This window comes from Bubalus bubalis, chromosome 22, assembly GCF_019923935.1.
Source record: "Bubalus bubalis isolate 160015118507 breed Murrah chromosome 22, NDDB_SH_1, whole genome shotgun sequence".
Lineage (NCBI taxonomy): Eukaryota > Metazoa > Chordata > Mammalia > Artiodactyla > Bovidae > Bubalus > Bubalus bubalis.
In genome coordinates this window covers 29897097-29914559 of record NC_059178.1, presented here as the reverse complement: position 1 = coordinate 29914559, position 17463 = coordinate 29897097, and positions in this window count along the sequence as shown.

Sequence of the window (17463 nt, the reverse complement as noted above, 5' to 3'; positions counted from 1 at the left end):
CAGCTACTACCTTTTATGATCTGAGGGAGACCAGAAGGCCCACAGCCTCCCTCCCAGGCCCCACTTGGCCTGTTCTAGAAACTAAACTTTCCACAAGTAATCCTTCTCACAGCCAATAGCTAGGGTCAAGCCCCTTCCGCTGAACACACACAACATCTTTTAGGAACATGTATATAACATGACATGGGATTCATGAAACAACACAAAAAGGTGAGCTGAAGAAAGATCCTTCTATCCTTCCAGCTCAACTCCAGCATGGTGAGTCTATGAGCATGGTCTCTGGGGGGGATTCAAATAGAGGCAAGCGGTCATACTAAGAGCCATTCCTGCGTTCGGCAAAATGTTGGAAGAGGTGACCTCTAAAAGGTGACTCTTCAGTTTCTTGAGTACTGTGCTAGAGTCCCTGTGTGGCACAGACTGTCAACAGTTTGAGTATTTAGACAAAGGGGAAATAATGGCTTTCCATCAGGTTATTCTGAGGACAATTTGCAAGTGCCCAAGCATCTCTTTGTCCCCTAAGTCAGATCATCAACCACAGTTACTCCTTGGTAAAATGAATTTTATTTCTTTGTTAAGTTGCTTATTTGTAATCCAACCTTGTTTCAAAGAAAATCTGGAGTGACTATAATGCAAATTGGACAAAGCAAGAGTGTTAAAAATGCAGAGACAGACTTAGAAAACCTCCCAAGAACTCAACCCAAGTAGCTGTGTCTATAGTACTTATATGGAGCAATAGTGACATCCAGTGGTCAATTAAGTTATTCTTAGATGAGGTTTGTAATTTTCCCTTGACCTAGTATTAATTGTAACCAGAAAAACTGTTTTTTGAGCAACTCAATTTGGGGACTCTTCTGAGCTTCAAGAAAGGCTTGAATTTTGTGGCCTCAAATGCAGGAAACACTTTTCTCTGTCTCCCAGCTTAAAGCTTTAACATCTGCAGATGGTCTTTGCTCAAATGTAGGGAAAAAAAAAATAAAAAGAGCTCTCTATTGCCTCATCTATAAAATGGAACAGGTAATAAACTACCTGCCAAATTGGAGCCAGAAATGAGTGGCCATGGGAAGCACAGAGTATAAGGACAGCCATAAACATGCACCAGAGGAAAAAAGGAAGAGAAGGTATTCCATATGTCACGCAGAGAACAAAGAAAGGAACGCTGAAAGAATGAGGCCAGATTAATGGTCTTAGGTAGACAGCTGTGTGGAGGGTAAGGGCTGTGGCTGACTCACTGTTGTATCCCGGGTATAATATCCATCGTATAGCAAGTATTCAGATACTCCTTACTCTGTGAATAAATGAATGAATGGCGGGTTTTCTGGGCATCCTATGCTGAAGGATCTGCCTGTTAGGATGAGGCGGGTCTGCTCAGCCCAGGTTTGAGGTCCAGAGACCGCCCCTCAAGATGGTGTCTGAGGACCAACAGGAAGAATACAGACTCACATGATCTTACTGATCTGAGAATAAAACAGGCTAGAACAGCAAGCAGTGCTAAGGACTGAATCAACAGAAATTTCGTATCTCGGTAGTTTACACAGAAAATCTACACGGTTAGCTATCTCACTCACTGTGCTCATGGCAGGCGCTCAGTGGCTGACCGACCACCAGACAGTGGCCCAGAACAAAGGAACAGGAGCCTGTGACGAAGCACAGCCCCCAGGGTCACAGGTTTAGAGCTCTTTCTTCATTCCCTTGGGTCAGGACAGCCAGACTCATCCGAGGTTACTCTAAAGACTTTGCAACTGGGCTCTAAATGATTTTACATACACTGTAACTTAGATTGTTCATCTTATTTTATATAAAATATTTGTAACAAGAATATTGTATTCAATATAAATAATTTTCTTTAATAATGTTTCAGGAGTCAGTTATGTATAAAAAATATCTTAATTTTTAGAAGCTTTTACTACTAAATATACTTGTGAACAAAGCAAAATATTTAAAGATATAGTCCAAATAATCTTATTCTATCCTCCTTTGATCCACCTTGGGCAAGGGTATATTTAAAAGTCTTGAAGTCACATCAAATGGTATTTTTTGCATAGTTTGTAAAAAACAATCAAAAAGAACTATTTACAATAATTTCCAACAATACATCTTCTGATAATCTTGCCAAAAAATGTAGCGAAACATACTATTCTTTGTAAAACTAGGATCTCGTATCTCTACAATTCTAAGAAAATACAGAGAACTCCAAGTCAATTACTTCCTAAAACGGCAATTAGTACAAAAGAGCATGAAGTCTTATAATAACAATAACACATTTGTTTTAAGAAAATAATTTCTGGCCATTACTAGAAAATTGCTAATTCTTGAAAAGGCATGTGTATATAAACATTAGTGCAATTATTATACTCTTATCCCTCCATGAAATGTGATAATATCCACATAAGAATCAATAATAAATCAAAGAGTATGCATATGAATTCATTTAATGATTTTACTACCTCTTCTGTGCAGATGGGATGCAGTCTAGATTAAAATAAAGATTTGTGGGCTCAAGAACTGCTGAAATGAATGATTAGGAACACAATGCAATCTCCCGGCATACGGGTTCTCCTGGTAGCAAAGTGTCCTCCACGCTCCAGTGTAAGGCATAACCCTCATGACTCCCCACAAGCAGGTTGGGCTGTTCAGCCTGCAGTTCCCACAAGTCAATTTTTTCAAGATCCAAAAGCCCAGGTATCAGAAAACAAGAGAAGGGTGCAATCTGAGGCCAAAGAAAGGGGCTTCTGCCTCCACAGTTCTGCACGCAGATAATATGCTGTGACGAGATTTCACTTCGTTCATGACAGAACACAGAAAACTACTATACAGAAATAAAACTTCTTTAACTTAATGTCAATTCAAAATAATTCTCTCTGAACATTTTTGAGGATTTCAGGCAATAATTTTGCACATCAATACATTTTAATTACCAGACATCATTCCTCAGTTAAAATCTCCACCGTGACTTCCCATCACCTGTCATATAGATTTTACCAGAATTAAGTAACACTTGTGCCTTAGTGTTCCTACCACTCTGTACCTCCCCTGCTGTCCCTCTAATACACCCTACCTACTCTGTTCCTCCCACAAAGAACACTCAATAAATAACCCAAACAAGCACAACATCAAATAAGAGGCCCATTTATCTGCATTTCCCTACATTCATTTAGCAAACAGTTGCGATACCTTCTTCACCACTGGCTGTAAGGATAAAACGATGGCCAAACCATCATTCTTATTCAAAAAGCTTAATCTAGTAGATAGCTGCCAATGAACAGTGACCTCTATCTCTTACGCAGAAAATAGGACACATGCCATCTTTCCACTCACCAAGAAAAAAGAGGCTGAGGCCTTAATGACAAGGTAAACTGTCTTGTCATTAAGGGAAGCAGCTTCAAAACATCCAAACATGGGCCAACATAGATCAGTTATCCTCCCCACTCAAAAAAAAAAAAAAAAGATAAGGAACAGGAGAGAGAACTGGCCTTGGAAGCACAGACTAGATGATAAGAGAACATACTCAGACATCATGGCAGATCTTTCAAAAATCATCAGACTTCTGATCAGATCAGAAAGAAACAAGACCCACCAGCTGATTGTGGTGAGAAAGCTGACTCGGTTTCTGGGAGTGTTCAGGGGTAAGCAGAACAAGCAGAGATAAAACCTGGGGAACTCTGGAGAGAAGAGACTGATTGACTCAAGCTCACCGAAATAGCATTCAGGTTCGAGGAACCGGGTGTAAAGACAGGCCAGCTCTTCAGGTTAAAGATTTCCACCCTTTGTCAGATGTCAATCATAGAACTTTGCAGATCAAGAGTGGAATGAGAATAAGTTGGCCAATTCCCCAATGGCTCCAAGGAAGAGAAGACAGGGCTGCGCAAGATGTGGTACCCAGCTCTCACTGCTGACCAAGGTTTCTCATCAGTGGAAGGTAACAGGAGAGAGATTTCCAGTGAATGGCATCTGCATCTCCCATGTTTTCAAAGCTGCCACCTCTTGAGCATTTAGTAACCCTCATGATCACCTATGTGATATTATGATCTCCATTTTATAAACAAAGACACTGAGGCCCATTTAAATTAAGTAATTTGTTCAATATCCACATGTATGCATGCTCAGTCACTCAGCCATGCCCAACCCTTTGCGACCCCATGGACTACAGCCCACCAGGCTCCTCTGTCCATGGGATTCTCCAGGCAAGAATACTGGAGTGGGTTGCCATTTCCTTCTCTAAGAGATCTTCCTGACCCAGGGATTGAACCCGTGTCTCCTGCATTGCAGGCAGATTCTTTACCACTGAGCCACCTGGGAAGCCCCAATATTCACATAATTCAGTTCATGTTAGAGTCACAATTCCAAAACCAGTCTTTTTAATCACTTGCCATGCTGCCTCCCTCTCTGAGCCATTTAATCAGCCCCAAGTTTCTTTATAACTGGGATAGGGATAAATGCACTTATGCTGCCTTCCACATAAGACATTAAGGAACACAGGTCACCTCAGAGGTTTCCAGGTTGACTGCACACCAGTTCAGCCTTTAGGATTAAAATAAGCCAGCAGATGCTAGAGTCCTTTAAAAAAAAAAGGCTAAAAAGTATCAATGCTGTCTACAACAATCATGTCCAGGCATGATAAGGGAAGGGGATTAGGAGATACAAACTACTGTGTACAAAATAAATAAGCTACAAGGATATATTGTATAGCACAGGGAACAGAGCCAATATTTTATCACTTTAAATGGAGTATAATCTATTTAAAAAATTTTAATCACTATGTTGTATACCTGAAATGAATATAATTTGTAAATTGATATATTTCAATACAAATAAATACACAGAAATAGTTAGGACAGTTTTAAAAATTAAACAAAGCAAGAAATTACATAAATGCCTACTATGGAGTTATCACTGCTAAGTAGAAATAATTTCTCTCAGAACCAAAATGCAGTATCAATGAAAAAGAAAAAACAAGCCACTCCATTCTAGAAGTCCATTGATTTCCCTATAACTAGGACTAGAAGGAGTGGGTGGTTATTAAGTCTTTGCCAAGCTACAGAAGATTATGCAGCAAGCTGTTACTGCAGAGGCTGAGCCTGAAGAAGAAATGTGTGGCCTTAGCCACAGCGGAGTGAAGGGACCCACAAACTGAAACCTGGTGTACTGAACAAAAATATTTACAGCGCCACTTTATGAAATGATCCATTTTCAAGGCATCAATTGCTTTATGCAACTTCCCATCCTACTAGAAATGTTCCCTTCTGGGTCTACACACAGAGGTAGTTAAAATATGTCCTTATGAATACTGACGTGATTGGAACAGCTTATTTTAACTACCCCCTCCTAAAAGTGTATTTTAAGGGGAATGGGATTAAGGATGCTGCAAATTGAGATTGTAGTTGTGTCTATTTCATATTGTAAGTGGGAATGTCTGTAAAGGTTTTCTTTTTTTTAACTTCTTTCACACCATTAGAAATATATGTATGCTCTGCAATTTCAGGATAATGTTTTTGCTTTGCTGCTTAGTGATATAATGGAAAGATTGCACAGCTGAAAATTTGTCTGTGCGGTGCATCTAGAATACCAAGATCCCAGTTACCATGTAACTTGCATTAATTTAGAAATATGTGACAAACTTCTCTCTCTTTCCTTTTTATTCATTCATTTACTTCAGTAAAAGCCCTACATAAGGAAAGGGAAAATAAATGTTCCACGAGGCCAGAGTTTCTTAACCTCCGTACTATTGATGTTTTAGATGAGATAACCTACAGTTGTGGGGGACTGTCCTTGGCATTGCAGGAGGGTGGGCAGGCTCCCTGGTCTCTGCTCACTAGATGCCAGGAACCTCTCCATCCCCCGAAAGGTGTCTCCAAACACTGCCAAATGTCACCTGTGGGGTGAAGTTACACCAGTTGACAATGATGTCTTAGACTCTCCCTCGGGATGCACTCTCCCAGCCAGCCCACTAAGCAGGCGTAACAAAGCCCTGATTTTCCCAACATGTGGTCAATAGCTATTTCACCAGCAGCCATGTGTTTCTGCATAAGATCCCCTTATGTAGGCATCTCCAACTCAGTGAGTCAGGTGTTCAGCTCTCATGGGGCTGAGAATAGGGACCCAGGCCAGGTGTACACAAAAAGAGATTTCCCCTTTAATATTTGAGTACAATTTTGGTTTTGTTATTTTAACTAATCTCTGCTTCACTACATTTAAGGCATCCAGTACTGTCGTCAGATAGATAACCACCAACTAGCAGATAATGGCTGGGCCAAGGTCATCTGACCTTGGCTCCTTTCTATTGTTCCCAAGCGCACAAATGAAAAAAATAAAAATAAAAGTGGACCTTGCAGCCTCCTTAAATCAAGGCTGACTGCATGATTATCGCATGAGAAACTCACAGATCCTAATCTCCTGCTCTTACCTGGTTTAGAACCAAAGAGACACATTTCATTTTCTTCCCCAGATCAAATAAAAAGGGAGTCTGGCAATAGCGATAAACCCCAGAGATCAGCTAAATTATGTCCCAACTTGACATTTATATGAGCACACGCCTCTCCATCTCCGGAGGCGATTAGATTAAGTGTGTTTTAGCATGCACTTCATGCACACACGTCCCCAAAGATTCAGGGTTGGGGTGTATTGTGAATAATATCATTGCTTTCATTCAGATGTTGTGTCTTGCCAATATGCTGCCTAAAACATTATTTAGGAGGGAGAAGTACATTTCAACAAAGCGAACACAAAGCCTCTTACATTTCAGGATTAAGGTTCACACCCGCCCCATTCAGACCCTGAGCAAATATTTCTACCGTTGGGACATGTGATCATGGTTTCTTATCTGGGCATCATACCACATGGCATACTCTATCTCCAGAGACTGAAATCATTTTGCTCAGAGATTTTTATTTACTTCATTAACTCCAAAAAGCCCAGGAGACGCCCTGAGACACTGCACTGGAACGCAGGCTGACGGCTGGAGCCTCCTGGGTGTACGGACAGTGGTGAAAGGCCCTTCCCTCCGTAAAATTCAGCATTACAGCTGAAATGCCACATCACCACCAAGAAGCCAAAACCCACCTCTTTGTCCTGGTACAAGCTAAAATCACACTGATCTCACCAGGGGATACTACATTAGCTATGCAGAAATCAATTCTTAAAAAAAGAATGACCAGAAACATGGGATTTTAGATTTCAGGTCAATAGTTTTGGAATAGGTATAAAATACATATCAAAACGCACAATTTATTGGCATGTAATAGGAAAACAATATGATAGTCTTTATTTTTTTCAGAAATTATTAAATTATTCCAATTCAAAAGATATGTTTGGGTCTTGGTAAAAAAAAAAAAATCTAAGTAGCAGTTTAATGTTACAAATTTTTAAATTACATTATCTGTAACTGGTCAAATAAAATTTAAACTCTTTTCCAATGGTAGAAATTTATGTTATTTCTCATCCTGGCTTTCTCTTTAGCTCTTTGTTAATCTATAAATATTATGCCCATTCATCCTCTGTTTAGCTCCTATTACAAAAATTCTGTATAGGTATCATTGTGTCAGACCCTACCTCAGAACATGTGGCTCAAGTTTAGTGTCCAAAAATAACTACAAGTGTGTAAAAAATGCAAAACACAAAATACTTTGGAAAGAGAAGTTCCTTGTCATGGCCAAACTCCCAATATCCTATTAACATAGAACTGTCAGGCACTGTGGAGACTCTATAATTCACCTTCTTCCTTTGCCTGTATTTACCCTCTCCTCAATCCACAAAGGATTTCAAGCAACTTACAGAAGTATATACATCACAAAAGAATGAAATAGACGAGGGAGTAGGACAAAGGTAATTGAGGACAGGAAGCTAGTAAAAGCCAGAAGTAAGCTCAAGGCAGATGAGCACAGCTTCGGGACCCCGCCTCGTTGGAAGAGGCGAGTCCAGAGTGTGACTACAAGCTTCCTGGAGACCAAAATGATGACAGAAGGACCAGCAGTTGTGAGACCGACAGCAAACTGTTCGAGAACAGCCCTATGGACGTCAGGTCCTGAGAGCAATCCCTCTCGAGATGTCTTCCTAGGAGGCTGTCTCAGGACCTCAATGGCACCTGAATTTATTTTTTTTCATCCTCTTAACCTTTATCAAGGCAATGCCTTGTTGTTGTTGTTCAGTCTCTCTGAACGTGTCCAGTTCTTTGTGACCCCATGAACTGCAGCACACCAGGCTTCCCTGTCCTTCACCATCGCCCACAGTTTGCTCAAACTCATATCCACTGAATTGGTGATGCCATCCAACCGTCTCATCCTCATGCAGTGCCTAAGCCTCCCCAAAGCAGCACATGGATGTTTCTCATTGTTAAGGATAATCACTAGGAAGGGGAACTTGAAGACATCATCCAGTGACTTACAGCTCTGCAGACAGTTTTCCTTCTTACTGCTTGTCTCTTACAGTTTTATTACCTGCCTTTTAGTCTCTTTTCTGAAGCCTGCTCCCTAACTCTCCCTTCATATAGATAAACACACAACCACCCTAGAGACCCACTCCTTGAAATTTGTATATGTATACACTCTCAGCACATCAGCACACAATCAATAAACTTTTACATTAACCAGAACTCACAAGACTGTAAAAATACATCTGCTTTAAAACGAACCCTATCAATTTCCATGAAAATAGTGGAAAGCCTGGATTGTTTTTAATTATAACTTCCTATAATTCCTCTGTCCATGGGATTCTCCAGGCCAGAATACTGGAGTGGGTTGCCATGCCCTGCTCCAGGGGATCCTCCCAACCCAGGGATCAAACCCAGGTCTCCTGTACTGCAGGCAGATTCTTTACCACTAAGCCACCAGAGAAGCCCATAATACATATATCTTACCTAAATTAATTTGCCCTCAATAAAAAAAGTTTTTTGGAGGGGAAGAGTAGGGGACAGAAAAGGAGGCAGAGAGAGTCATAATGAATATTACATGCTCTTATAAAGAATGCCTTCAAAGCAGAGGAGGCTTGCCAGCGTTACTGAGCAATGATCTTTGAACACAGCATTAAAGTCATAGCATGAAGGAAGGGAGATAAAATATTTAATGACATCTTAATATTCCCAGTCTTGCAAAAAGCCAAGAACTGGTCACAGTTTATCAGTGGCTGTACATTTTAATATCATTAGACAACAATTTTTTCCAATCAGAGTAATAGAGTTACCGAATCCTGGGGTGGTAGAAAGAAGGGGAAATAAAGTGGACTATAAACTGCTTGGAAGTACTGTCTTTTCCAATTGACTTTTAATAGGAATGTGGAAACTGGGCTCGACAATCAATTGGCTCACTTGGCTAACAGCTTGGCCAGAGCCTCAATAAATATTGAGGATGTTTCTACAAAATAACCTTGGACTAACTGTATTCAGGACAAATCCTCAAAAACCCCATTCACTTTCTAGGACACAAGTACGGTCAGAAGTCATTTTGGGGTCTAGTATGTCATTGCACCCAAATCTTCCAGTCCTTCTTATATGATTTAATCCACAGAATCTAACGTGTCACACCGAACAGTTGTTTCATGAAGGTGGGGTGGAGGAGCAGGTAAGGCAGGAAACCTGTTGGGTCAGAAAAACAGGCAGGAGTGAAGAAACAATGGTGGGGAAAAAGCAGACAGCAGAACAATGACTTACTGAGAATCGCCACTTAGCCTGGCTCCCACTGCCTTTTCCTCTCCTCCATTCTACCATTCCTTCCTAATAGCAATGGCCTTACTCTTTTCTTGCCACAAAAATCTGAGAGAGAAATCAGAAGCTACTTCAAGCCAAAGGCTCTTCCTCCTATGCAAAAGAGTAGACTTAAAAATTTAAAAAGGATAAGTATATTAGTCACCTTTTAAGTGAAAGTCAGTCGTGTCTGACTCTTTGCAACCCCGTCCATGGAATTCTCCAGGCCAGAATACTGGAGTGGGTAGCCTTTCCCTTCTCCAGGGGATCTTCCCAACCCAGGGATCGAACCCAGGTCTCCCACATTGCAGGTGGATTCTTTACCAGCTGAGCCACAAGGGAAGCCCAAGAATATGAGTGGGTAGCTTATCCCTTCTCCGGCGGATCTTCCCAACCCAGGGATCAAACCAGGGTCTCCTGCATTGCAGGCAGATTCTTTACCAACTGGGTTATCAGGGAAGCCCATTAGTCGTCTTGAGTTGTCATAATATAAAACAGCACAAACAGGGAGAGGCTTAAATAATAGATTCATTTTTTCACAATTCTGGAGGCTTGAAATCTGAATTCAAGGTGCAGGCAGACTGCAGGGCTGGTTCTTCTGAGGCCTCTCTCCTTGGTCTGCAGGTGGGAGTCTTCTCTTCCCTTTTTCTTCACATGGTCTTTCCTTTGTGTGTGTCCGGTCCTAATCTCTCAATATAAGGACATCAGTCTTGATGGCAGATTAGACTATTCCTCATTTTCACTTAATCACCTCTTTAAAAGCCCTACTTCCAAATATAGGCATATTCTTAACTGCTGGAAATGAGCACTTCAACACATAAATTTGATGGGTGGGGCAGGGCACAATTCAGTCTACAACACAGAGAAATATATTTGGGGGGATGGAGAGAGAGATGAAGTGAGCCCTGCAGGCAGCCCAGATCCCAGGAGGTGATGAGACCCAGAAAGTGGTCTCTCTGGGACACGTAGGAAAAACAGACCTAAGCTCCGGGGTCCGTCAGCCTCAGCCAAGATGCCTCTGCTCTAAGAACAGCCTTCAACTAACAGATACTCCCGGTCTAAGAGCTTCTGTGGACAGAGGAGCAGACTGGTGGCCAATGACCAGATGGTCTTCCCTGATGTTCAGGCTCTAAGTCCCAAATCCCTTGCATAATCCAGGCTAGGAACCCTTGGAGAGTGTTAGTAATGACTGATACTGAATTTCCAGACAGCCCTGTGGAACAGGGCTTGGCAACAGGTTAATATTAAGTAAAAAAACAGAATGTGATTATCTCTTGCTGTTTATGAATAACCTGCTTGAATTCAGTCAGGATGTATACAGAATTGGGGAAAGAATAAAACAAAACAGAAAACGGTCCATATGTATACATTAAGCCAACCAAGTTATCAAAAATGCACAGAAGCAGAACAGAGCTCAGACTAAGAGGTTTTAGGGTTAAAAGGAATTCATTTGGACCTAAGAGGCAAGAGTACGTCATGTCTCCTGACCTACTCCAATACACTGATCTCCTCCGTAAGTAATAATAGTAGTTAATGGGTGCTAGGAACTGACACATGTTCAGCCTTCTCATCCCATCCAATTCTGCCAGCACTCTCATTTAAATTTAAATACTTTCTGGGCTTCTTTGGTCGTTCAGTGACTGACCATCTGCCTTCCAATGCAGGGGACGCAGGTTGGAACCCTGGTCTGGGAACTAAAATCCTAAATGCCACAGGGCAACTAAGCCCTGCGTGCGGCAATGAAGATACCGTGTGCCCACACTAGGACCTGATGCAGCCAAATAAATAATAAAAATAAAGTAAAATTTAAATCCTTCCTGATATTTTAGTATTACGTGTGATTTTACCTATCTTTTATTTACACCGTCCTCCTACTTAAATGGTAAACTTCATGACAGCAAGATTTCTGTTTTCTACTTCCTTTGGACCACCCACGGTACTGGAGAAATTTTGCTCAGTTATTATAATTATGGGTCACAGCCGTAATGACTGAAAACTTTCTTTCCTCCCTCCATAAGCATTGAAAAGAACCTTTATGTCCCTTTGTACTCTTGAGACAGAATGGGGAAGTTGGATAAAATCTCCCTATTTTTTCATTAACAGAGGTTGAGTGTTTTCAGAAAATTCTTCTTACAGGTAGCGATGTTCTAGAAAGACCACTGGGAGGAAAAAGAGAGGTCTGGCATCGAGAAAGGGAAAAGAAAGCAGAGAGACAAATTCTGGAGGAAAAGGATGAGGACATGCTGAACTCAGTGGGGGGTGATACTAGCTCTTGAAAGTCCTATGAACCCACTGCCCATCTCCCAACCTAAACATATGTCTTTTCTAAGCCTGGAGTTCTGAACCAATTTTTGCTAAGTCATTTCAGTTGTGTCTGACTCTTTGAGACTCCATGGAATCTATTCCAACAGGCTCCTCTGTCCATGGAATTCTCCAGGAAAGAATACTGGAGTGAGTTGCCATTTCCTCCTTTAGGGGATCTTCCTGACCCAGGGAACAAACCCAGGTCTCCTGCATTGCAGGCAGATTCTCCACCACTGAGCCACTGGGAAGCCCTCTGAACCAATTACGAAACACAACAAAAGAGTCAAGAAAATAGGAGATTTAAGTGTCCCTTTATCTCAACTAAGATTGGTGTTTATAGAACATCGTGTGCACCATAGGTAAGTGGACTTTCTAACATGGAGCCACTGAATTAGCCTGCCCTCTGTACCCCGGGAGGACTGGGTGCCCTCCAGTTCACTTCTCATAGGCACCATGCCTTTGCCACTAAGCTTCCTGCAGGGTAAGAGCATTCAGGAGCACACGCTCTCTGAGAGCAGTGCAGGAGAGGAGAGGCCAGCAGCGGCTATTGATGATTAGGCAATTACTAAAGGCAGAGTCTTTATCTTCGATCCATAAACGTGCTCCCCAAAGGTCCAAACAAAAATCATGTGCCAAACTTTGTGTGCTTTGTGGGTCTGTGCATTTTTCTGGGGAGAGATTTATAGCTCTCATAAAATCCAACTGCCCAGTATTGGGAGCCAAGGAAACAGATGACTGAATGGAGACAGGCCAAGGTCGTTAAGTCCTCAGAAGAGCAAGGATGTAGTTAGTTATAGGCCTTGGGTGTCCAAGTGGGGTAGGGAAAGAGCTAAACCAAGAAGGCAACTCTTCCATGAGTGTTTAACCAGTCAGTACCTGGGAGACATTCTGAGGGCTCAGCTGAGAAGATCCGGGAAGAGAACGGGAGAAAGAAGAATGAGCAAGAGAGAGCTGGAAAGCCAGAACTGCCGTCCACTCATTTCACAAATATTCAGTAAGTGCCTGCTCTGTTCCAGGTGTGCTGCTAGGTCCTAGGGGAAAAAAGGTGAAGAGAACCTGTGTTTAGAAAATGAGAGACTAAAACTTGAGATCTCTTGGGTAAGGACATCTCTCACTACCTGAGTTCAGTTTGCTCAATTACTTCATTCTTCAGTCACCATGCTCACATTTAAGGGGTAAAAAGGAGAAAGAAAGCAAGCAAAACCATACACGGTGAATTAACCCACCAAGCTGCCAAGATTAATCTTTTATTCACTCATTCGAGTCATGGGAAAAAAAAGAAAAAATCAGGATGACAATAAAAATGGAGAGAAAATGAATATGTTGAAACTCTCCCTTTCAACTTTGAGCTGACATTGTGCTGAGACTCTTTCCGGCTGTTCTGTCTGGCCGTGTCAAGGAGTGACCATGATTTATGGTACCACCTCCACAATTTCAATGTTCTTGATCCCCCACCGGAAGCAGTGACAAGTAAGGTTAACTGCTGTGTAAAGGGACAGTTTGAGTAATGCTTCATACACAGATCTGGTGGTGATCTACGGCACGAGGCGGGGGAAGCAGGGAGGTTAGCCATTGGTTAAACCCCTTCCAAAGGGCAACCTCCCCAAATGCCCTAACACCTCTTGGAACAATCCATGTTTGTATGGAAAGGCACCCTGCATTGTATTAGAAACTGTTTCTTGTCCTTGTTCCCTCAGAAACATGCAAAAAGCTCACTCTGCTCACATCTGCATTTTGTATTATCAGTAACAGCTACCACGATGTGTCTGCGTACTATGCCAGCCCTGTCTACATGCCGTATAATCATTACTTCAGTTAATCCTCTTGCTGTCATACCCTAAGATCATCCCCATATACAGACGACTGGAATGAGGCACCAAAGGTTAAACAGCTCATCAAGAAGCAGGAAGCCAAGCCAGGATTTGAGCCCAGGAAGTCTAACTGCACAACCTGCTGTACTACTCTGTTAGACCATTCGTCTTCATTTAACTCAGCCAACTTAGTCTAACGTACTTTCTCTTTAACTACCTTGTATGCATTTATACAAGTGCACACCACTGAAAAAAACAGGGTGTGTATCATCACAGAAAATATCTTTTTCAGTCTTCCATAGTCACAACTTGCTTGATGAACAGGGTTGGAAGTTTCTGTGTCTGTAAATATTTCATTAATGCTAATCACTTTTTCATATATTTACATCTCATTTCCCCTGAATAAAGGAGGAAGAGGAAACAGGGACCAACCTGACTGAGCACCTACTTCACTCTAAACGTTGTGTCAGGTGCATTCAGCCTCACGGTGATGCCCTGAGTTAAATGTGATTGTTGTTGTTTAGTCGTTAAGTTGTGTCTGACTCTTTTGTGACCCCACAGACTGTAGCCTGCCAGGCTCCTCTGTCCATGGGATTTCCTAGGCAAGAATACTGGAGTGGGTTGCCATTTATTTCTGCAGGGGATCTTCCTAACCCAGGGATCAAACACACATGTCCTGCATGGGCAGGTAGATTCTTCACCACTGAGCCACTAGGAAGTCCTTAAATATGATTATCCTGTTATAAATTGAGAAATGGAAGCTCAAGAAAGTTAAGGACATTTCTGTGTCTAACTATATGGGAGACAGAAATGGGCTCAAGGCCCTCTGTAATTCCAGTTTGCCAGGGTTGCACACGTGCTGTGTAGGTATTGGTAACGCAGTGCCTTCCACCCTGTTAGTCACACAGATGAGGGCTAATCGAAGAGGAAAGAGAAAGGCAGTAAGAGACCGAGAAGCAGAGTGCAAGTCAGCTTCCAAGTTCAAATGTTGCTGAAACACTGAAGAAATGGCTTCTCCGCATCCCAGATTTCCTCAAGGTCTCTCTAAACTCTTGTCAAAGACTTTCGATTATAGTTATCTGGGTGGCAACCTTGAGATGTTACACTCAAAGTTTCTTCTCTGGCAAGATGCCAAACTCCCTCTATCTGCTGGCAACGGCACAGCACCTGTGTGAGGTCTGCTTTCCAAAAATGCCTGAGGACAAGGTCAAGGATGTGCTGCTACAGAGATCTCGTCCCCCACAGCTGCGCAGCCGGGAGAGGCTGGGTTCCTGGATACGGAGATAGGGGGTAGCCTCCCTCCTCGCGTCACATAAATACCATCTTAATCTTATTTCCTCAACCCTTTCCCGTCACTAAAGAGTTCTTAAAGTCAATTCAAATCTCACTTTAAACTCTTGTTCGCCTAGAGAAAACAAAAAAAGAACTGTTGTTGTTTTTGTGTAAATGGAAGTACTGTGCTGTGACTGGGTTTGTAACAGCACTATGTCAAAATGCCAAAAAAGTGTGTCAAAAATAACATTTAAAAAAAACTCAGGGGAGACCTGTTATAGTCCTAAATGAGCATCTTTATTTCTCTGTGTTGAAATTTGTTAGTCTCCTCTCAAGGGTCTTAATAAACCTCAAAGAAACACACAACTCTTAATGAACACAATTTAAAGGCCAATTCAGCCCTTGATACCCCCATTACTGTCAAAACATCTCTCACTTGTATTTGTGAGTTCTTCTCTTCCAAGTCTTTCTATTCAGTTTCTTTCTCAACGGACGCTTGTTTTCCCAACATCCTTAACCTCAAATGTATATGCGTGTTGCCATGAAGTTAGTCAACTAAAAAGAATTAATTTCAATTTATTTTCTTTGTCGTTATTGGGGAAAACATCACAAAGTATTTCTTGACACATTACAAATGACAGTCAAATTCAAGGCAATCCCACACTGCCCAGCGTTTGTATATTTAATTTAATGGGCTTTCAAATATTATTCAAGCATATCTATAAGGAATATACCCTCCCATGATCTGGCTTAGATAAGACAAAAATATTAAAATTTCAGAAGCTACTCGGAGAATTCAAAGGATTACAGTGTCTTTCTGCATATCTTGAAGAGAAAATATTTACTTCTATCAAGACACAAGGTGAAGATTTGATCTAATGCCAGGAAGCTCCTTGAATTTCCTGCTTCTACCACCTCATGGTCATCTATTGCTTGTTGACTGCTCAGCCTCCCCATTGCAGAGCAATCGCAAGTCAAATAAAAATAAAAATGCCCTCATTTCCTGGGCAAAGTGACTGGAAAACAGTCAGATCTATGACATAGCAGGACTGTATTGTTTTGCACAAATTACTCTGATACTAGGAAGTAAAGGCTGTCTCTTCTTAGTTCAAGAACAGTAACCGATGATGTACACCTAGAGCCACTGGTTGTCATTTTTGCTGTGATTGGAGCATGTCTTTCTAAGCAGAAGTTGAAAAAGGTAACCAAGAGCCAAGACATGAAAAAATACCGATAATAGTATTTGAACCCTTGGATCCAGCAGTACCTGAAGTCAGCACCACTCTCTTAGATTTCCAAGTTACATGAGCTAATCATTTCTTTTTGTGCTTACATTGGTTGCATTTTGCTTCTCAGTTCAGTTCAGTCGCTCATTTGTGTCCAACTCTTTGTGACCCCATGGACTGCAGCACACCAGGCTTCCCTGTCCATCACCAAATCCCAGAGCTTGCTCAAACTCAAGTCCATCGAGTCGGTGATGCCATCCAACCATCTCATCCTCTGTTGTCCCCTTCTCCTCCTGCCTTCAATCTTTCCTACCATCAGAATCTTTTCAAATGAGTCAGTTCTTCACATCAGGTGGCCAAAGTATCAAGTTCAAATTTCAGCATCAATCCTTCCAATGAATATTCAGGACTGATTTCCTTTAGGATGGATTGGTTTGATCTCTTTGCAATCCAAGGGACTCTCAAGAGTCTTCTCCAACACCACAGTTCAAAAGCATCAATTCTTCAGTGCTCAGAATTGATGCTTTTTGCTTCTTTGCGTTTCTGAATAATATACCTGATTCTTCCCATAGGTACCCAAAACAATGTTTCATAAACCACCGGCAGCACAGTTCAATGTGGGTGGTTTTGTACTGTTCTTTTGCTTTAGATTTGTAACTTTTCTTTTGCTATAGTTTTGTTAAAGGAAAAGCAGCAATGTGAGATTAAATTCTTGGTGACTGGGAGACAGTGGGATGGAGACTTGACCTGACATGATTTATATAAATTTTGAATTTCTATCTTACACATATTTGTATTACATACTTAACATAATTAAAGCAATTTAGTTATTAAACTATTTAAATGATAAAAAAGCATAACAATACTTTAATACAGTAAGATTATTGCTAAGACTCTTTTTAAAAAATAATCAGAAACACAGACCAAAGTACATGCGCGAAGATATTCATGACAGGGGTTTCTGTTTGTTTTACTTTAAAAATTAGGAAATGGCAATAATCTAACCAATATTAAGGGAACAGTTAAAATATTAAATTCATAAATTAATGCAACCATTAAAAATGATTTTAACATGAGATTGTGCTTATATGATTTAGTAAAAAAAAAGTAAGCTGTTTTTTCTATACTCTGTATAATTTTTTTTACACTGTGATCTGAACAAGTAAAAACACATGGAAAA